At 39.5% G+C, this 22,781-nt stretch overlaps 1 protein-coding gene across 2 annotated transcripts in view; it reads right to left on the bottom strand.

Moving 5' to 3' along the window:
• Positions 1–21,733, bottom strand: part of HIPK3 (homeodomain interacting protein kinase 3) — a 92,590-nt gene extending 70,857 nt beyond the window's left edge. The window contains exon 1 of one of the 2 annotated variants that reach the window (XM_059139211.1): positions 21,596–21,733. The gene's annotated coding sequence lies outside the window, so the exon portion shown is untranslated. Of the gene's footprint in view, positions 1–20,796; positions 21,151–21,595 lie in introns of those variants that run through there. The other variant, XM_059139219.1, reaches the window with a different exon arrangement.
• Between the last annotated feature and the right edge of the window lie 1,048 nt (positions 21,734–22,781).

Here is a 22,781-nt window from a genome sequence, read left to right as displayed (position 1 = left end):
GAAGTCTTCAAAGTAATCTACTTTCATGTAAATAATAGATTATTCTAGCTTGGTTTAGCCATAAAAATTTTGCTCTCATAAATATACCTAGGAAAAGGGTATACCTTGGAAATACATTTCAACTGAAAATTTGTCAACATTTCATGGAGTGGATAAAGGAGTATTTTTCTTAGGAATTTTATAACTGAAAGATAAAGGAGAAGAATATTAAAAACAAATATTCCACTATTTTAATGACACAGTGACTGATGAAAGTCATGAATTGAACAATTTGTTATTGCAATGGTATTTTTTTTTAATTAGTTATTTGAGAATGAGCACCAGGAGGAACAGAGGGAGAAGAATTTTTTTTTTTAAGATTTTATTTATTTATTTGACAGAGATCACAAGTAGGCAGAGGCAGGTGGGGGGGGGGACAGGGCGGGGCGGGGGAGAGCAGGCACCCTGCTGAGCAGAGAGCCCAATGCCTGCTCCATTCCAGTACCCTGAGATCATGACTTGAGCAGAAGGCAAAGGCTTAACTCACTGAGCCACCCAGGTGCCCCACAAACTCCCCACTGAGCTATTATTTATTTGACACAGAGAGAGAGAGAGCAAGAGAAAGAGAGAGCACAAGCGCGAGGGAGCAAAAGAGGGAGAGGGAGAAGCAGACTCTCCACTGAGCAGGGAGCCTGATGCAGGGCTCAATCCCAGGGCTCTGGGATCATAACCTGAGCCAAAGGCATCAACCAACTGAACCACCCAAGCATCCATCTATAAATTATTTTTATTTGTAAATTCAAATTTGGGGTACTATTTTTTTAAATAATTGAGTTAATTTACCTAAAATTTAATCACTCCTGCCTTTTTTCTTTAACATGTACAAACTACAAAGATAAAGCACTTTACAAACTCTTTTATGTCTTGTATGGACTGAACAGGTAACCATGTGCTTCATTTCAGAACAGCAACCCACCTCACCCTACCCCACCCAAAAAGAGAGAAAGATCTTCACTGCTTTACTCTTTTTTAAGTCTCCAGTTAGTGACTTCCCAAATTTTTTTCATATAATGACCACCTATGAACTTATCATGAGAAGTTTACAGTGCTATATTTGTCCCTCATTAAAGAGTTTGACACCCACATGCTAATTATTCTCCAACTAAAGTGCCTTAATTTCCTTCAAGAGGATAAATATAAAAGGGAAGGAAATCTTCACCAATTATAAATATTTCTACCTTTCCACTCCAAAGAACATTAAAAGAATACACCTATAAATGTCCCACAACACAAAACATATCCTGGTCAGCCTAAATAGAGGTTTATGTTTTTATGCCTTTCAATTTAAAATTAATGTTATGTTTTTAAGAAATCATAAACCTCTGAAAGAAGAAATGCTTCTTTAAACAAGATAGAAAAAGATAAATACAACTTTATTAAAATCTAAAATTTGTATGCATTTATGAAATGATTCCAAACCAAAAATAAGCCACAGAAACAGAGAAGATACTGGCAACATACATAACAAAAGATCTGAAGAAATCAGGTTGTATTTAGCAAAATTCAGTAGAAAAATTGATAAAAGATATAAATGAGCAATTCACAGAAAAGGAAATACATGCCAAAAGACATATTCCCAGTCTCACTAGCAATAAGGAAAACACTAATTAAAACTACAGTCAGATGCCATTTTATACCCATGAGACTGACAAAAAGGTAGAACAATACCCAATGTTAAAGAGTTGTAGGTCAACAGAGCTCTTATGGACTAAAGTAGTAGTCACTTTTGAGAGCAAAGCTAAAAATGGACTTAGTCCATCATCTAGCAATTGTTCCAGGTAGACATCCTGCCTACAGAAACTCACACACTTAAGTACAAAAAGATAAAAAACAAAAACAAAAAACACACGGGTAAAATAATGTTCACTGTTGCTCTGTATATAGTAGCAAAAATTTTGAAAAAACCTGATTGTCAAAGAATAAAGTATGGCTTTTTCATACAACACCCAATACAAATGTGGCATATACCACAATCATATGTTTAAGTACCACAAAAAAAGGAAAAACACACCAATTATAAGGGTGAGACACCACTGATTTTAAGATGTATCACAATTTCAAAGATGTCAGAATGTGAGGAAAATTGTATATATCAGAACTAACAACATGGAGCAAAATGAATTAAATGCAATTATGTATATGAACATGGATAAATCTCAAAACAACAATGCAGAACAAAAATAAGTTGCATAATTGCATTAACCTATATTTAAGAGTGAATAGCAGACAATCCTATACTGTACTTAGATATATTAAGTATGTCGTCAAAGTATAAAAATACACGTGGAAATGATAAACATGCTGGGCAGAAAGGGAAAAGCAGGGCCGTTAGCTACAGGACCTGTTTGATTTGATTCTATTACTTTCTATATTTTCACAGCCTACAATCACATTTTTTAAAAATTTTTTAATTAACATATAATGTATTGTTTCAGGAGTACAGGTCTGTGATTTATCAGTCTTACACAGTACACAGCGCGCACCATAGTACATACCCTCCTCAATGTCCGTCACCAAGCCACCCCATGCCTCCCACCCCGCTCCACTCCAGCAACCCTCAGTTTGTTTCCTGAGATTAAGAGACTCTTATGGTTTGTCTCCCTCTCTGGTTTCATCTTGTTTCATATGTCCCTCCTTTCCTCTATGGCCCTCTGTCTTGTTTCTCAAATTCCTCATATCACATTAACTTTTAATGAAGAGGAAAAAAGTCTACCAGAGAACTGAAAAACCTCTCTGATTGTATTTGTTAAAGGAAAAGGAAAGAAAAAACCCACTTTAGGTATAATTTACTAGCATATTCAACAGCCATATTCTATATCAGGTTTTGGTTTTATTTTTTTTTCAATTTTTCTTTCTATTCAAATCAAGTAAAGCCACTTACAAGCAGGAAGACACAGCAGTGAAGAAAACATGCTTTTCCTTCAATGAGCTGCTTCTGGCAAAAGGCAAACACTTGTTTCCACATAACTGCATTACTAACGAGGGCAGCAAAATAAGATGACATAAGATGTGCGAAACATGCAGGTAGCAAGGAGAATGGAAATGATTCAAATATGCTCGTGAGGGGTGCCTGGGTGGCTCAGTGGGTTAAAGCCTCTGCCTTTGGCTCGGGTCATGATCCCAGGGTTCTGAGATCGAGTCCCGCATCCGGCTCTCTGCTCAGCAGGGAGCCTGCTTCCCTCTCTCTCTGCCTGCCTCTCTGCCTACTTGTGATCTCTTCAAATATGCTCCTGAAGAAGCATGAAAGGATTCAGTAAGTTAATCTACTATGAGCTAAATTTTGAAAGATCATGGGAAGAAGTTTCCTATGTAGAAAAGAATAGTCCATGCAATACAAACCAATAGCATGTACAAAGGCAGAGACTAATGAAAATATGACATATTAGCTTTCTTTGGCTGGAAAAAAGGCCCACGAATTATGGCTGGCCAAATCTGACTCAGCCTATTTTTGTATGGTCCACAGCTAAGAATAGTTTTTACATTTCTAAAAGGTTGTTTAAAAAAAAAAAAGTATGTAACAGAGACCATATGTGGCTTGCAAAACTCAACTATTTGCCATCTAGCCTTGAAGAAAGTTCGCTACTTCCACACTAGAATGTAACTTGCCAGGAGAGTGGGCCACTGGAGAAAAAGATGATCCCCAAGAAGAAAGACAACTATAAAAAGAAAAAGCACAGATCATAAAAAACCTGTCCTCCATGCTAAGAAGCTATAAGGCGATGGGAGCCTTTGAAGGGTTTTAAACAGAAAATCAACATAATCATATCTATATTATAGAAAGATTACTCAGGCAAAGTTCTAAAAGATAAACTTGACAGAGACAATAATGGAAACAACAGCTGAAAAACTATTGTAGTAATCCAGGTTAACAGCCGATCAGAGCCTCAGCAAAGACAGTACAAGCAAAGGAATGAAACTGAGTACCAATTACCAATAGGTAGCTAAGAGGAAGAACTACAGAACGCAGAGAGGTGGGAAGAAAGGAAATGACACAAGACATTTCTGGCTTGTAAAAACTGATAGCCAAATGATAATAGAAAATATTTTGGGGGGTGGCTCAGTTGCTAAGCATCTGCCTTCAGCTCAGGTCATGATCTCAGAGTCCTGGGAAGGAGCCCCACATAGGGCTCCCTGCTCAGCGGGAAACCTGCTTCTCCCTCTCCCACTCCCCCTGCTTATGTTCCCTCTCTCACTGTCTCTCTCTCTCTGTCAAGTAAATAAAATCTTTTTAAAAAAATTTTTTTTAAAAAACAGGTAAATTGGATTTTAGACATGATGAGTTTGAGGTGCCCTACAACACAGCCCAAGTTCCCCTATGTACAGATTCTTTTAGGAAGGCCTGTATGCAGGTAGTTGGGATGTTATCACCCCAGGGGGAAGGAGTGAAGGACATGAGGAGTAAGAAAGAAGGAAAAGCAATTCATAAAATTTACTATTTAGCAACAATCATAATCATTGATTCAAATAAGAATTATCTAGGGGTGCCTGGGTGGCTCAGTGGGTTGGGCCTCTGCCTTCGACTCAGGTCCTGATCTCAGCATCCTGGGATCAAGCCCCGCATTGGGTTCTCTGCCCAGCAGGAAGACTGGTTCCCCTGTCCCTGCCTGCCTCTCCACCTACTTGTAATTTCTCTGTCAGATAAATAAAATCTTAAAAATAAAAAATAAAAAAAAAGAATTATCTAAAGATGCAAAAACTAGTGGGAGAAAGCATTAAAAATAACAGAATATGATTGCTGGGAGATAATTCACCATAGGTCTCTCATGTTTCTCCTTGTCTTGCAAGGAAGAGCACTGACTGCCTTTGTTCCAGAGTATCTTTTCAAAGGATATCTGTATATCCCTGAACATCCCTGGAAGATAGAGATAGCATAGTGTCTTCCTTCAGGGCAAAGGGCAGGTTTTTAGTGTTCAGTATAATAAAGATAATGACTCCCTCTTGGTCCAATGTCAGGCAGGTTCACTGCCCCTTATGAAAGATTCAAGTTTCCTAAACCTAGGGTTCCTCTCTAACAATGCAAACGCTTTTGTGCAGAAGTTACCAGGCTGGCCTTGTTCACAATGTGGGGAATTCAGTTGGGGAACCAGGCAAAATACTGACACAATGACTACTGCTATTGCTATGAGTAAGAAAGTCCTTTATCTCTGACCTAACAGTCTCCTATCTTCTGCCAGCTTCCACAGCTAATTTGTTAGCTTGCAAGACCCTTCACAGCTCTCAACAATTAGACAGTTTCGGGACACATGGGTGGCTCAGTTGGTTGGGTGTCTCCCTTCCACTCAGGTCATGATCACCAGATCCTGGGATCAAGTCTCGCATCAGGCTTCCTGCTCAGCAGGGAGTCTGCTTCTCTCTCTCTCTCTCTCTGCCCCTCCCCCCTGCTCGTTCTCTTTCACCCTCACAAATAAATTAAATTAAATTAAATTAAAAATAAAACCAATTACACAGTTTCAAAATACATCCTCATAAGACACATACCAATCAATAGAAAGAAATCATCAGGTCCCACCTGAAGTGATCAAGGTTAAAATCACTATTAACGGGACATATCAACATCATGTGTCTCCTGATATGAATGTACTAAGAGGAATACATTTTACTATAACATTTCTAAGTACAAGAAAACAAATCCAAACTGAGGACCATTCTACAAATTAACTGGCAGTATTCTTCAAAATGTCAATGTCAGAAAACAACACAAAGACTAAGAAACTTTTCAGATTACCTGTAACTAAAGAGACATAAAAACTGAATAGTCTTTGCTTTTAGGAAAAATATTACGGGTAAAAATATAGATACATAGGGGTAAAGGGACATATGTCTGCACCTCAAAAAAAACTGAGGAAAAAAATAGAGATACACAGATATAGATATACAGAGAAAGGTAAACACATATGGAATAAAATATTAACATGTAAAGAATCCAGGTGAAAGATACGTAAGAATTCTTTGTACTACTGTAACTTTTCCATAGGTCTGAATTAGGCCAAGTGATAAATTAAACAGAAGAAAAAGAATATGAGTGACACGCATAAAACAATATGTTTGATATTTTTGTTTTATTTTGTTTTGCACAAGGCAGCTCTTCAAGAGATACTCATTTGGGAATGAACTGTTGAGTATTTAAGGCATGACCCAGATCACCTAAAAACCTAGAATTGTCAGACACACAACGAGTCCCTGGGATCATCTGCCAATATTAATAAAAAAGTATTATAAGCAGTGAAAAGAAATCTTTTCATTTACAAGTATTACTTAATTCACAGTAGTTTTGGAGCTTTGGGTCATTATGTAATTTCTTCAGTGGAGACTAAAAGTAGAAATTCACTATGTGGTCCAATAAACTTGACAAAAAGGCCTTTTCATTCTTGAAAAGCCAGAGAACCCTAGTACTGTTCTATACAAGGCTCTACAATGGGAATTAGAAAAAGAACCACATAACTAGCGATATTCAGACAATAAAACATAGTTTCCAGTCACACAGTTTCACTTCTCAATTACCCTGTTTAAAGTGCATATTTATAAAAGACAAAACAATGTATCTTCTTAGAAAAGATAAATACCCCAGAAATTTAACTCTCTTCATTTGCCTTTTAAATATCAGTATTTTAAATACCTATATATTTAACAGATTATTTTACCAGTATCCTGTTCAGGAAATTACTTAAACACTAAAACATTTCACATAAGAAACATTTTCACATAAATGAACTGCCACATAAAGTTTTGCAAAATAAACCTGCTCTCTGAGGTGCCTACAAAACATTTATTTGAAAACACTAAAGTCTTGGGTATTTTCCAGCAGTATTGTGAACAAAGCATCTAGAGAATGTGTTGACTATAACACAATCAGCATGTTAAATAACAAGCTTCATCTGACTTAGCAAAACATTCCAACTTTTGGAACAGAAAATGACCTGCTGGACATTTCAAAGCTGCTAGAAATCACCCTGCAATACCAATTTACTTTAGAAAGGCTAGAAAAGGGTTAATTAAAACAGTACTTAAGGACCACGCTTATTAAAGCATGTAATTCTCTGGGTTTTTTAAAGCTATCTAAAATCAAAATCCCAGGGGTGCCAGGCTGGCTTAGTCAGTGCAGCATGCAACTCTTGATTTCCGGGTCGTGAGTTCAAGCCCTACATTGGGCGCAGAGCTTGAAAGAAAAAGAAAAAAACAAAGAAAGAAAAAGAGAAAGAAAGGAAGGAAGGAAGGAAGGAGAAAAAAAAATTAAATTAAAAAAACAAAATAAAGACCCAAAAATGAAATACTGATAAGAAAATTGACTAAAGATAAAAAGTTCACCTGAAGCACTCTCTTCCTTAAAGAAAACTTTAAAACTATCAATGCAAATCTAGTTTATAGAACTTAAGTAAAAAGAAAACTTTATTTAAATTGGTCATGCAGTCTGTCAGTACAAGTATGATGGCTTGCTAGACAACACTAACAGTTCTATAATTTGGGGTTATGAACAACTTCCTTTTTTTTTTTAAGATTATTTATTTATTTATTTGACAAATGAAGATCACAGAGAAGCAGGCAGAGAAAGAAGAGAAAGCAGGCTCCCCACTGAGCGGAGAGCCCGATTCCTGGCTCAATCCCAGGACTCTGGGATCATGACCCGAGCTGAAGGCAGAGGCTTTAACCCACTGAGCCACCCATGCGCCCATGAACAACTTCCTTAATAGAAAGTCAAATGAGTTACTTTCTATTTTATAGGAAATTTATCCCAAAAGAATCACCACAAAATTTTTATTTTGCATTAAAAAAAAAAATCTATGTAACTAACTTTTGGGCAAAAATGAGTATGAAATACTAAAAACTAAAAAAAAGAAAAAGAAAAAGTCCTTACCAGAATACCTCCTAGCTTATTCTACCTCTGAAACAACTCAAATCAACAGAGGAACCTGAATCCTAGATTAATAATTTAAGGAAATATCCACTGTTGACAAAGCATTATAAAGGAAAAAATTGTGTTCTTTGTAAGAAATAATGATTCAAAGTTCTAAATGAACATTCATAGAATCGAAGGTCCTGTTACATAAAACTTTTCAAAATTATAGACTATCTTAAATAAACAACTTTAATATTCTCGTTTTATACTTCCAATAGTACAACATTCTACATTCATCACTCCAGAATAACATATATCACAGAACTAAAAGTCTAAAAACCAGTCAAGTGAGAATAGTAGCTGCTCCCCACCCCACCCCCCGACACCCACACAAGTTAACAGTTTTGCATTTGGAAAAGCTGAAAAGACAAATATTGACAGCAGTATAAGCTTGATGATAGTACTTTTAGTTTTGAAAAATATTTATGAACATTTTAGGGCTTGAAAAAAATAAACTGGAACAAAAAAGTCAGCAACTTATTCTTTCCAAATTCTGGTAAGATCCTACATGGCCCTTAGGTGACCATGTACCCTGCTACATTCAAATTTGTTGGTTTTTTTCCTATAATTATGTTCTCTCCCTACTCATATTTTAGTTGCCAGATATGCTACTTTATATAAAAGTCCTTTTTTAGAAATTTAGTGAAATACCTTCAAAAACCTTTCTAATGTAGAACAACTATTTTTACGTTTCAAATTTCAACTGTCATATATGTCTTATGAACTGGGGTCTCTCACAATGGCTTCAGGAAATCCTGTGCTTCAGGAAATTCTCTATGGTATCTAATCATAAACAATAGAAGGAACAGAAATGAACATATGTTAAGAAAAATCAAGATCTCTTTCTTATTCTCATGACAAATGTGAGGAAGGGACAAAGCAGAAATTTACAAGCTTCCCTAAGAAAGCCAAAAAGAAAATAAAGAACGATGTAAATTCATAAAGACCTGAAGAACAAAGAAAAAAAGCAGCTTTTCAAAAGAATACTATCAAAGAAAGGACACTGAATTCTTAGAAATCTACTAGAACTGCATATGTTTGGCTCTGCCTCTAATCATTAACTTTTCAAAATGACACACGTTGTTGGGGCGCCTGGCTGGCTCAGTTAGTAGAGCATGCAACTCTTGATCTCAGGGCTGTGAATTTGAGCCCCACACAGGGCACAGAGATTACTTAAATTAATTTTAAAAAATAAAAATTAAAAATTAGTAAAATAAAATGACACATTGTTGGGTTGCTAGTAATAAGCCATACACTAAAACTGCAAGTTTATATGGGCTTAGCAAGGGTCATATAAATACTTCTTTCTTCTACTTACTATTAGTCCCACAGAAGCACCGAAAATAAATTTTCACATTAGTGTAAAAAGTCACATTGCAGGGCACCTTAGTGGCTCAATGGGTAAGCCTCTGCCTTCCACTTAGGTCATGATCTCAGGGTCCTGAGATCAAGCCCCACCTCGGGCCTCTGTTCAATGGGGAACTTGCTCCCCAACCCCCGCCCCCCGCCCGCCTGCCTCTCTGCCTACTTGTGATCTCTCTCTGTCAAATAAATAAAATCTTTAAAAAAAAAAAAAAAAGCCACATCGCCAAATAAATTATAAAGTTATATGTATCAGAATTACAACTATAAGAAAATCATTTTCAGATCTATCAGCTGAAGAGATTTTGTAAATGCCATCAACATATTAAAAAGATAAAAAGACGATTACAAGAGTTTAATTCCATTTGAAGATGGTAAGTGATAGCTAACATATTTTAAGTTCAAAACTGAAGGCCAGCTATTAATTCTATGCGATAAAATACAGAAAAATATGTTAAATCAATTGAATGAAAATGGCCAACAGTTTACTGTTAACAACTGTTACTGATAACAGTTTACTGATGAGAAATTTATTCTCAGATAATAACTAAAAATCACTAAAAATAACTAAAAATCTCATACTGGGCAAAAGTAACTTCTTGTCATTTTTCTGCCATTTGCATAAGAAGCTAGATAGAATCTCAGGTAGAAAGTAATGATTACATATCAATTATACATGATAAATATGCCAGAAGTTATTTTATAACAATGTTAAAACTTCAGGGGCACCTGCGTGGCTCAGTCAGATGAGCGTCTGCCTTTGGCTCAGGTCATGATCCCAGGGTCCTGGGAGCAAGCCCCACATTCAGGCTTCCTGCTCAGTGGGAAGTCGGCTTCTTCCCCTCCCCCTGCTCCTCCTCTCTTTCTCTCTCTCTCACTCACTTTCTCTCAAGTAAATAAAATCTTTAAAAAGGGCGCGGGGGGGGGGGGGGGCGCTTGGGTGGCTGAGTTAAGCATCTGCCTTTGGCTCAGGTCATGATCCCAGGATCCCATGGTCCTGGAATTGAGCCCCGCATCAGGCTCTCTGTTCAGTGGTCTGCTTCTCCCTCTCCCACTCACTCTGATTGTGTTCCCTTTCTCGCTGTGTCTCTATCAAAAAAATAAATAAAATCTTTAAAAAAAAACTTAAAATGTTATTTGTTCATGGTAACCTTGCAAGTTGAAAGGACAAAAATGATCACTAAGCTATTACCATTATCTGGAATGAGACTGCAGAATATGGGTAGACTAGACGAATATGTAAAATTTAAGCAGTCTGCCATAAAAACATGAAAAAATACACATTGTTCTCTCCAGGAAAAGACGGAATTTCAGCATGAAAATCATTTTTAAATTATTCAATTACTATAAATTATAAAATATTCAGGAAAAAAACCTATTTCCCTTTTAGTCATTCTAACATGTTTTATTATAAGTTTACAATCATAGTACACGTATAACTTGATATGCCAACTCGTTCTACTTGTTCTCTCTAGGATATTCTGAACAGCAGCGTAATATTCTACCATGTGTGCATACTATAATTTGTTGAGCTGCTTTTTCCAATTTTTTTCACTATGTTTATATAAAGTTCTGATGAACATTTTCATTTAAATAGTTTTTATACATTCTTAATTTTCTTAGTATGGATTTCCAAAAAGGAAACTTGATAAATACTACCAAATTTTGCTTTGCAAAGTGCAAATTTTACTGTGTTTTTTTTTTAATAAATCCACCAGAAATAAGTATTTTAAGATTTAAAGTTTCAAACACAGGGGCACCTAGCTGGCTCAGTCAGTAGAACATGAGACTCTTGATCTCAGGGTTGTGAGTTCAAGCCCCATGTTGGGTGTAGAGATTACATAAAAATAAAATAAATAAGTTTTCAAACATAAACTGCAATAGAAATGAGGGAAGATACCAAAGAGGAAATAGAAATAGAAACAATGTGGAAATAAGATAATTCAGTGCGAGCTACCTGTTTTGTGGGGGTGGAATATGGAGCTCAATACTTCAAAAGATGAGTTGGGAGCTAAGAATAGGATGCACTATAAATCCAACCATCTGGAGGAATAAATAAATTGTGAAGAAAAGAAACTACCAGAGAGCTTAGTGGGAGTAATTTCACTGGAGTGGCAAGGACAGAATCATACTGCAAGGGCTAAGAAGTGAATATGAATTCAAATAGAAGCGGAGTGTACATTTAAGAAGTTTGGAAGAAATAAACAGGTTCCTAGATTGGAGGAGGCACAATTAAAAGATGGCTGCTTAAGATCTCAGATACCTGATCATTTTAAAGGCTGAAGAAAATGGCCCAAGTGGGGGGGGGGGCGGGGGGCAGTGAAGCCTTAAAGTTAATGGACAGGCTCAGGACACTGAAAAACACATTTCAGCATGAAATCTATAGTCGAGAATAGCAAACAATCTTGGAGGGAAGGAGATGTTTTAGTCCTTGAGAGAGTAGTGAAAACACTAAGTATGTACTGGTAGAAGTTACATTCAGAGGCAGAGGGTTTGGAAATCTGGAGGAAGTTATACCTATTTACTTCTCTACAGGAAACAGATTCATCTGCTAGAATTAAAGTGAGGGGTACAGTAGTGTTCTGAGAAGTAAAGTGTGTATATGACACATTCTCAAGTGCTTGGGGAGGTATCTGTGAAGCTGCTTAGTAAAAGCACTATACTTTGATTAAAAGATATAGGTAAAACACAGCATGCCTCTATTTGAATACTTTTATGATAATTATAATTTGATTCTCCAAACTCTATTATGTTTTATATCCATAAAAACCTTTAAGACATGGTCTCTGACCTGAACAGTTCAGATAGATACTATTTTATATTTTGAAATACAAAAATTACCCAAAATCTAATATATTAGGTTAGAAATTGATGTATTTCATTTTCTTCCAATCAGATTAACAGGAAACAATTTCAAGCTAGATATACCTTCCAATACGAGATATTTAAAAGACATTTTAGCAGTTGGCTTTTTTTTCTTTCTTTTTTTTTTTTTTTTAAAGATTTTATTTATTTTATTTGACAGATAGAGATCACAAGTAGGCAGAGAGGCAGGCAGAGAGAGAGGGAGGAGGAAGCAGGCTCCCTGCCGAGCAGAGAGCCCAACGCCGGGCTTGATCCCAGAACCTTGGGATCACAACCTGAGCCAAAGGCAGAGGCTTTAACCCACTGAGCCACCCAGGCACCCCAAGAGACATTTTAAAAGTTAGAGTAGCCATTAGAAATATTTTCAGAACTGCTACACTAGGAGGACTTAAGAGTAACTCACAAGGTAAATATCCCAATTGTTATCTACTCAAAAGTACTGGCAAACCAATTATACTATAATCCCTAACACCCTAAGTACGTTTCCACACAAAATTCAATTTTAAATACACATATATAGTAAATATAAAAATTTCACCAAATTGTAAAATTTCATTAAGAATGTATCATATGTGGGACGCCTGGGTGGCTCAGTTGGTTGGACAACTGCCTTCAGCTCGGGTCATGATCCTGGAGTCCCGGGATCGAGTCCCGCATCGGACTCCCAGCTCCATGGGGAGTCTGCTTCTCTCTCTGACCTTCTCCTCATTCATGCTCTCTCTCACTGTCTCTCTCTCAAGTAAATAAATAAAATCTTTAAAAAAAAAAAAAAAAGAATGTATCATATGTGATTATAGTGGAGCAATATAACATAATACTTGCCCTTTGCATGACTCGGCTTCAAGGACCCCAAATTAAACATACTTATGATTTACATAAATTAAGTACACAAATAATATCCCTTCTGTATAATGATTTCAAATAAGTCACAGCTAACAGTTTCAATCTTCTTCAAATGGAATTCTATTTAGACCCTGTTTTCACCTTCTATTTTCTTCCCACCAGTTGGCATAGGAATGAGGTTTGGAGAGCTCTGCATTCCAAATTTAGAAGGTAGTAATATAGTTAGGAAAGGCAAACCTATTAGAATCTTCTCAAGCAATGCAAGAATTGTGCATGTCCAAAAGGAAAAACCATGAGAATAAGAGAACTAGATTCACATACTTAAGAAATATGAACTTCCACTTGATTTAAATGTACATGCAACATGTCTATATAAAACCACTATTACATGGAAAAGCTAGTAACAGAAAATAAATTTATAGAATTGTTTTATTTTGTTTTTGAAGACTTATTTGTTCATTTATTTATTTATTTTAGAGAGAGCACAAGTACAAGCAGGGGTAGGGGACAGGGAGAGGCAAAGAAATCCTCAAGCAGGGGCGCCTGGGTGGCTCAGTGGGTTAAGGCCTCTGCCTTCGGCTCAGGTCATGATCCCAGGGTCGTGGGATCGAGCCCCGCGTCGGACTCTCTGCTCAGCGGGGAGCCTGCTTTCCCCCTCTCTCTCTGCCTGCCTCTCTACTTGTGATTTCTGTCTCAAATAAATAAATAAAATCTTTAAAAAAAAAAAAAAAAGAAAGAAAGAAATCCTCAAGCAGACTCCCCACTGAGCTTGGAGCCCAATGCAGGGCTCCATCTCAGGACCCTGAGATCATGACCTAAGCTGAAAACAAGAGTTGGCCATTAACCGAGCCACCTAAGCACCCCCAATTTTTTTTCATATTTTTAAAATGACGTTTTAGCCTTTAAACATTATAAAGAGTAACAAGTATTATACCCAACTTTCAGAAGCCAAACCATTCCTGATATTTTAAACATTATTTATTTAAATAAACAGTTTTAAAAAACCTGAACATGCTATATATAAATCATTATTTTTCTCAGGCAGTGTTTTCCATCTCACATACTCATACTCAAGTATAAAAAAAGTTTACAGTACTTGGCTAATTTCACCTATTTGCCCATAGCTGGAACCATGGCTTGCTCTCTTCCTTCACAGCAGAATACTTTGCACCTAGTAAGGACACCCAAATATATACCAGGTAAAATAGTTTCCATACACACATTTTAACACTGTTTTGCCTAACATGATAAAATTTCATTTAATTGTGGTACAAGTCTGTGATCCAGCTACAAAAAATACTGAAAGCACAGTAACCAAATTAAAAACCTAGTATCTCTGGGGCACCTGGGTGGCTCAGTGGGTTAAAGACTCTGCCTTCGGCTTGGATCATGATCCCAGGGTCCTGGGATCGAGCCCCACATTGGGCTCTCTGCTCAGGGGGGAGCCTGCTTCCTCCTCTCTCTCTCTCTCTGCCTGCCTCTCTGCCTACTTGTGATCTCTGTCAGATAAATAAATAAAATCTTTAAAAATAAATAAATAAAAACCTAGTATTTCTGAAGCCAATACTATTCTCACCTAACTTAAAACACTCCAAAGATACTTGTACTGTCTCCACTGAAACTGATTACAAGTTGGCCCAACACGTTTTGTTCCGCGAATGTAGCAAAGCACAGCATCATAGCCACAGGCTATATAGCTCATAACCTGCAATTTTCATTGTGATTTTATGTCACTTTACCTTACTTAATCTCAATATAAGTTATCATAACTTACATATTTAAGGCCCTCTGAAGCATTAACTTAATTTTTTTTTTGGAAGAAATATCTCTAGAAAGTCAGGTTCAATTTTCAATATGTTATCACTCTATCTAACCTATTAACTATTTAAGACCGGACATTATATATCTAAGGTCGTATAGTTTACCAAACCTACAAGACTTGTTGTATAATTAAACAGGTAACACAGGCTTAAAATATAGACAAATAATATCTTTAGGGCTTTAAATAACCACTTTATAGGTAAGAAATGTTTTCTAAGCAAGCTATTTTCTGCAAGGGTTTCAAAGTTTACTATTTCATTATTTTAAAAACTGTAAGGTATTTTAATTTATAAATAGTGTGCAACAAAAGTAGGGGGAAGCTGCAGAATTTGAAGTTAACAAACATTTTTAGTATGTCACATGTTTTTTAATTTCTAAAATGGAAAAGAGGTCTTTCCCAACTTAAATGGTGTTGCATCCTGATAAACCCATCATAAGCTGAAAATACCAAATAGAAAATGCATTTAATACACCTAACCTACTGAACATCACAGCTTAGCCTTGTCCACCTTAAGTGGACAAGTTGAGTTAAACCCACTCAAAACACATTAGCCTACAGTTGGGCAAAGTCATCTAACACAAAGCCTATTTTATAATACAGTGGTAAATATCTCATGTAATGTATTCAATACTGTACTGAAAGTGAAAAAAGGAATGGCTGTCTGGGTACAGAACAGTTTTAAGTATATCATTACTGACCCTCACGATCATCTGGCTGACGAGGAGCTGTGGCTCCCTGCCTCTGCCCAGCATCAAAGGAAAGTATAAGACCCCACACTGCTAACCTGGGAAAAGAGCAAAATTCAAAATTCGAAGTACAGATGTGTATGACTTTCATACACATGGTAAAGTCAAGAATTCCTAAGTCGAACCATGGTAAATAGGGGATCATCTATAACTGGCTAGTCAAATGCAGCCAAGTTAAAAATTCTATAAAGGCAATGTTCTTGGTACGCCATATAATCAAATGTAATTTATAATAAATGGCTACAAAATTCTAAAGGGGGGAGGAAATGACTCATTCTTTTCATCTAATTATTTCAATATCAAATCTAAACAATGATTTCCAATTAAAAAAGATGCTCTAGCATTAACAATATGCAAAATAAAACAATTTATCTGACCACCTCTGGCAATCTTTTATTTTCAGTGGAACTAAGAATCAGTCTTTCACAATTTAGAATCCTTACCTAAAAGAAAAAGTACAGCTCAAAGGAGCAACATACTTTGTTATTCTTCTCTAAATCTCCACTTCTTTTAGGTGTAATCATTTAAAAAAAAAAAAAAAGGCAAAGCAGCAAAGAAAATGCAACATGAAAAATGTATCTGGAAATCTATTTTTTTTTAAGATTTTATTTATTTATTTGACAGATAGAGCTCACAAGTAGGCAGAGAGGCAGGCAGAGAGAGAGAGGAGGAAGCAGGATCCCTGCTGAGCAGAGAGCCGCATGCTGGGCTTGATCCCAGGATCCTGGGTTCATGACCTGGGCCGAAGGCAGAGGCTTAACCCACTGAGCCACTCAGGCGCCCCTGGAAATCTAATTTTTAAAAGAAGAGATGTTAATCTCAGAAAGTAAAAAACGAATGAGTGACAGCAGAGAAATTGGGTTTTATTTCAGTTTGAAAAACCTACATTCATTTACTATGCACTAAGGTTTTATTTTTAAGTATCTCTAAGAACTAAAAAAATAAAAAAAATTTATTTCTATAAATCAAGCTCACTTCAATAGCAATAATATGTTCTATGCTCTTCACACTTCTGATTTCAAATTAGGCATTTAACATAAGAATTTTGTAATTGTACAGGAAGGTTATCTTCTCTAAGTTCAACGTTAAGGAAAAGTAGCTTAGACTGAAGAAATAAAAGGCACAAAAAGGAGGGGGGGTATCAGTGGTTTTAAAAACTGGCCAGGGATAATACACAGATATTATTTCACAATGCTGATCTTTTAACAGATGTTACAGTGTATTCTTTTTTTTTTTTTTTTTTTTTAGATTTTATTTATTTACTTGACAGACAGAGATCACAAGTAGGCAGAGAGGCAGGCAGAAAGGGAGGAAGCAGGCTCCCTGCTGAGCAGAGAGCCCCATGCGGGGCTCAATCCCAGGACCCTGGGAAGGCAGAAGCTTTAACCCACTGAGCCACCCAGGTGCCTCGTTATGGTGTATTCTTAATCTTTCCCTCAAGCTACCACATATTTCACTGATCTCTGGTCTCTAACAACTTGAATACATAAGTCAAAACAGATTTCTAAGTCTCCTAAATTCACTTAAATCAACCTCCTCCAGCAATTTAGGGCCCAGCTTCCTCTATCTTAATCCTTACCTGACCACTAGCTTCCCTCCCACTCAGTCTTCCCCAACAAGGAAAATTCTCACTCTCTTAGAAAATTAAAGAAATTGTTTGAGTCAAAGGAACAAAATATATTTAAAGTAAAACATATTGTCCTTGTCTTGTTTCAATTCAAAGACTTCCAATTGGAGAAAGGTAACTCTCTCAAGTACTGACTTGGCCATAACTACTAAATACAAAGATAAATCAGTTTACTGACATAATTGCCCTCAAACCACAAATACCATCCCTAAAAATACAGCATTTCCAATACTCGACCAGATTTTTAAAATTTGCACTCAAGTCCTAAGAGCAGAGGTTCCAGGTCCTCAGCGTAACAATGTGCACCTAAGAATCCAGATACTATGTTGCCTTTGTGTAGTGACATATGGCCCTAGTATCAACTGAGGAGAGCAGCATGATCTGCCAAATAGGTCAAGGTCTAATTTGACAAACATTTAGGTAAAATGTATAACACACATCTTCCAAATTTCTATTCTAGCCTGGTCCTAATAAGGTCCAAAATAACAGCTATGACAAAACTACAGAAGCAAAACACTAATATTAAGTTGTTTATCCCCAAATCACATTTTTTTCCTCCTCCAAATCATTCTTAATCCAACCAAAAGAACTGGACTGTATTTCCTTAGGTCAGCCACATAAGTCCCTTACCTACCCTGAAAATTTCGACTCCTGGGATGCCTGGGTGGCTCAGTCAGTTAAGTGCCTGCCTTTGGTTCAGCTCATGATGCGAAGGGCCCTGGGATGGAGCCCCACACTGAGCTCCCTGCTCAGCAGGGAGCCTGCTTCTCCCTCTGCCTCTGCCCCACCCCCCAACTGCTTGTTCTGTCTCTCCCTCTCTCAAATAAATAAAATAAAATCTAAGAAAAAAAAGGGGGGGGGAATACCCCTTCAACTCTAAATATATATCCCTATTCAACTTATGCTGTGTTCAAAGATACAAGTTATTTTTTAAGCAGCTGAATCCAGAACCAGTAAAGACATTTAAAATAATTCCTTTAGACTCACATTTGTATCATATAAAAAAGGTTACTGTAACAAAGCTTTCAGCAAGTTGGGGGGTGGGCAGGTAGGGACACCTTTAAAGAAGTAATAAAATTGACTGGCAGATTCCTCCATTTTAACAAAATAGTAGTAATTTTTCTCAGAAGTAACTTCCAAGATAAACATAACACACTGGAAGTCTCAAGTTCAGACATTAGAAAATTAGGACAGCTGCAAACCCAGAAATTTTACATGAACATTTCTTTTGACAGCAACAATATAATCATATAGCAAGTTATTTTGTATCCTCTAATAGTTAAGGGGCAAGAATAACTCTGGAGAGATATTTTAAATACAGAGAACTTCAAAGTTTCTTAGAACACACTTAAATCTAAATATTGCCATCACTTCTTTATCTCCAAACTCAAACGTAAATGGAATGCAATGGAAACTACATTACTTATGCCTTTCAATTAACTACCACTAACACAATTCTAATCTACCTTATCAGCACCTTTGGTGAACTACTGTGGAGAGAATATAGAAAAATCATTTCAAAAGTCACCAGAATAAGTCACTGTAACACTCCTATGGAAAACAACATGCAACCAAGTATTCCCTTCAATGGATGTGAAACAGGTTTAGGAAACAGTATTTCAGCGTTCTAAAATCCACATTTCCCCTTTCCTACCTATAAATGCCTTCAGTGTTCAAGTATCAAATATTTAAAACACAAAAGCTCAATCAGAAAGTTCATTCAGGGACACCTGGGTGGCCCAGTCGGTTAAGCGGCTGCCTTCGGCTCAGGTCATGATCCCAGCATCCTGGGATCGAGTCCCACACCGGGCTCCTTGCTCTGCAGGGAGCCTGGCTTCTCCCTCTGCCTCTGTCACTCTGCCTGCCTGTGCTCTCTCTATCTCTCTGACAAATAAATAAAAATCTTAAAAAAAAAAAAAAAGTTCATTCAACAGCTGTTGCTATTTTAAGTCACAAGGGAAAAAAAAGCTTTTAATATCTTACAATAAACAAATACTAATGTGCCCCGCCATACCCGCCATACTAGCTACAGCAGCCTACCTCTGTAATTTGCACCTTATTTTATGGTACTCCATGACAGAACATCCAAAAAATTAAAATAGTATGATCTGAAGCTTCTTTTCAAGCATGTTTACAAGAAGAATTATCTCATAAAAACCATCCACTTTTATGTGACTCTAAAACTCCATGCCCAGAAGCCAATGACTGGTTTATAAGCAAGATAATGACTAGTTCAATGGAAAAGTATTATGACAATAAACGAGGACTAGCTCACCATGTTATGATCTGCCTGCCTAATATGTGTTTAGCTACTGTAGTCAGCAATGTCCAAATATAAATTTGAAACATTTAATGACTGGTTCTGTTCTAGATTTCAAGCTCATCTTACCTTTTTAAAACATAGTTGGAATCTAAGGCTCCCCACAAAAAAAAATTTTTTTAGAAAATATATTCCCTAGAGTAGAGGAAAAAAATTCAGGAACAAATTGTTATTTAATTTTATGGTAAGTACAAAAAAACTGCACAGTGAAATGTGCAAAATCCCAAATACTTCAACACACTTCTAACATAAATTAAGATCAAATAAGTTTCAAAAGTAAAAGAAAAATAAGCCTGAAACAGTTTGAGCATTATATTTTATAAATATGAGCTGTCTACACTTTATGTAGTAGAATGGACCCCTAAATATACCAAGAAAACCTTAATTTAAAAATACTTTATCTGACTGGTTACATTTCATTTACTGCTAAGTGGCATAAAGGCATAAGGTAGCCAATAAAACTATAAAAACTATTTTTTTAAAACGTCAGTTTTATTTTGTTGACTAAGTTTACTAAGTTTAATACTAAGTTTAATCATGACCTATCAAAACCTTATCATAGCTCACTGTATAAAATTAGCACTGCACTTGCAAACATAAGCAGAATCTAGACTTATCAAACATATGGTGAGGCTTGCCCAGCTTCTGAAAAATTAAAGTGAGAATGTAGGATTAAAATGTGTTAGCTGGGGAACAGACAAAGCCCACTGATCCTGCTCAAAAGTTTTCAACAAAAATTTGATCAAAAAGGGCACTTCCTAAAAATTGTAAGGCACCAAGACATTAAAACTTTGAAATAAACTGAAATGGTGTGAATATAAGTGATTCCACGCCAGAAGCTACAGCTAACAAGCAAAACCTAAAATTGGGGGGGGAGGGGAGGCGGGGAGGGGGGTAGTCAGCCAATCCCCAAACTACTACAAGGTACACATAAGCACAAGCACAGGCTGGTTTACAAGCTAACTCTCCCGGCCCAGGACCAGGGAGACATCAAAGTTGACAACAGAATCTACCATGAGCTTTCCCTATACGCCAGCCGAGAATCTGAAAAACTTCACTGTTGCTAACAGAAGCGCCTTATCATTAGAAGCAGCGACCGGACAGGTGGAAAAAATAAATTCTAACAGGGCAGCGAGAGGTTGGGAAAACACAGTCCGAGGACTGAACGTGTTAGGACTCCTCTGTAACAGGTCCAAGGTAATTTACGCACACACCCTTTAGCGCAATTCCTCAAGCCTAGATAAGATTGGGAAACAGGCTCCGCGGAGAGCCACATACCATTTTAAAAACAGCCGTCTCCCTCCCGACAGGAAAACAGACATTCCCAGCCGAAGTCTTTCCGAGAGTTCTCCACCAAGGGACCCGGGCGGCCGCCACCGGAGCGCGAGAAGCCGGCAACAGCCCCGCCGCGCGGCCGCCACGCCTTCCTCCGGCCGCGGCGGGGGACGCGGAGCGGCGGGTCACATTTCTCCTCCCCAACAATCACACGCACTCACGTCTCCCGAGTTGACACCCTCCAGACCGGCCGCTCGGCGACGCTGGTGACTGGGCCACAAAGCCAGGGACGCAGCCATCGGCTGGGGCGCTCAAGTTGCGTGCGTGCGTGCGCGTGTTTGTGTTTGTTCCCCTTAATGAAAGACAAGAGGTCTCCGTAGTGACGGCCTAACGTCGCGGTGGGGAAAGAGGCCCCCTGTGGGACTAAACAAAACTTCGGTTGCTGGGAAGAGCCGTTGCGCAACCCTGGCAGCCGAAGGCCGGGGCCGCCCAGCCTGGCCCGGCCTCGGCGCGGCTTCCCGGAGGCTGCGCCACCGCTCGCACCAACCACGCGCGGCCCCCGCGTCCGGCGGCCTGCGGGCCGCGAGCGGTCCCCGAACTCGCCACCCGGCGGGGAGCCGCGGCGGAAAGGCGGAGCTCGGGAGCGCAGCGGCTCGGCCGCCGATGTTGGACGCGCGACGGGTGCGGGCCGCTCGGGAGGCGTTGGACTCCGCCGGGGTCGGACTGAGGGGCCCGGAGGCCCCGCGAATGAAGCTAGTCCCCCCACCCTGGGGTGGGGGCGCCCCTCGCCCTCCTCCCTTACCTTCCTAGAGGCCTGAGCTCTCCCCTCTTCGGGCGGCCGCAGCCCTGAGCATGTCCGGAGTGGGGTGCGGGGCCGTGCCGGGGACAGGGAGCCAGGCGCTTCAGCAGGCGGCACCACCCAGCCCGGGCTCAGCCCCTCTCCGCGGCCGCTGCCATCTTGTCCTGGCGGCTGAGAGGAAACGGCGAAACACCCTCCCCCGACTGCTGCTGCTGCTGCTGCTGCGGCTGCGGCTGCGGCTGCGGCTGCTGCGGCTGCTCTGGCTGCTCTGGCTGCTGAGCGCCGGGCCCGTCTCCCTCATCTTCCTTCCCGGGGATTTGGGGTGGGGACGGCAGGGCTGGGGCGAGGGGTGGTGTGAGGCCGGCCGGCCGGCCTCCGACTGCAGGAGCCTACGGACGGCGCAGGGTGCGGGGCCCGCGCCGGCTGGGGCCCATTCCTGACGCCCCTGCCGCTAGAGGAGGAGGAGGAGACAGCCGAGAGAGGCAGCGACGCCGGGGCCCGCGGCTCGGTCTCCTCAGGCCGCCGCGCTGCCGGCAGTCGTCACGGAGGCAGCTGCCGCCGGCCGCCCCAGTCTCGGGCCCCTCCTCCGCGCCCGCCGGCCTCGGCCGCCGCCTCCGCAGCGCCACCGCCCGCCGGGCCGCGCTGCGCGCCGAGCCCGGGCGGCCCCGCTCGCCTCGGGCCGCGGCGCCTCCGCGAAGCCCCTCCCCGGGGCCCGCCCGCAGCCGCGCCCTTGTAGCTCCGAGCCCGCCTGGCGGCCGGCTTGGACCCGACCCGGAGCTCCCTCCCGCCAGCCCGCCCGCAGCCGCAGCGTCAGTCAGCGCCCCCTCTGCGGCTCTGAACCTCACTGTAGGCCCACACCGACAAAAATACACATTTAAAAAAAGATCCTACCCCCCCCCCCCAAAAGAAAGGATTAAGATGAGGAAGCAGGATTTTATAGGCCTTTCGAGATGCCGTAATCACAATTTCCCCTTCCACCCCTTTAGGATCTGCTGGTGGCTTTTTTTTTTTTTTTTTTTTTTTAAGGGTCCAAAAATAAGGAAAGGGGAAATGCTTGGTCAAGTGAACAGTCCCGGTCTAAAACAGGTCCTTCCCGCTCCCCCATCCCAAAGAGTCAAGAATATTGTAAAATTGGGTTAAAGAACGAGGGAAAGGCCTTCTGCACATTTTCCAAGAAGATCTCTAAGGT

The sequence above is a fragment of the Mustela lutreola genome, chromosome 1 (genome assembly GCF_030435805.1).
Source record: "Mustela lutreola isolate mMusLut2 chromosome 1, mMusLut2.pri, whole genome shotgun sequence".
Classification (NCBI taxonomy): domain Eukaryota; kingdom Metazoa; phylum Chordata; class Mammalia; order Carnivora; family Mustelidae; genus Mustela; species Mustela lutreola.
The sequence above is the reverse complement of the archived record's forward strand: the minus strand, read 5'-3'. Positions and strand labels throughout refer to the sequence as shown.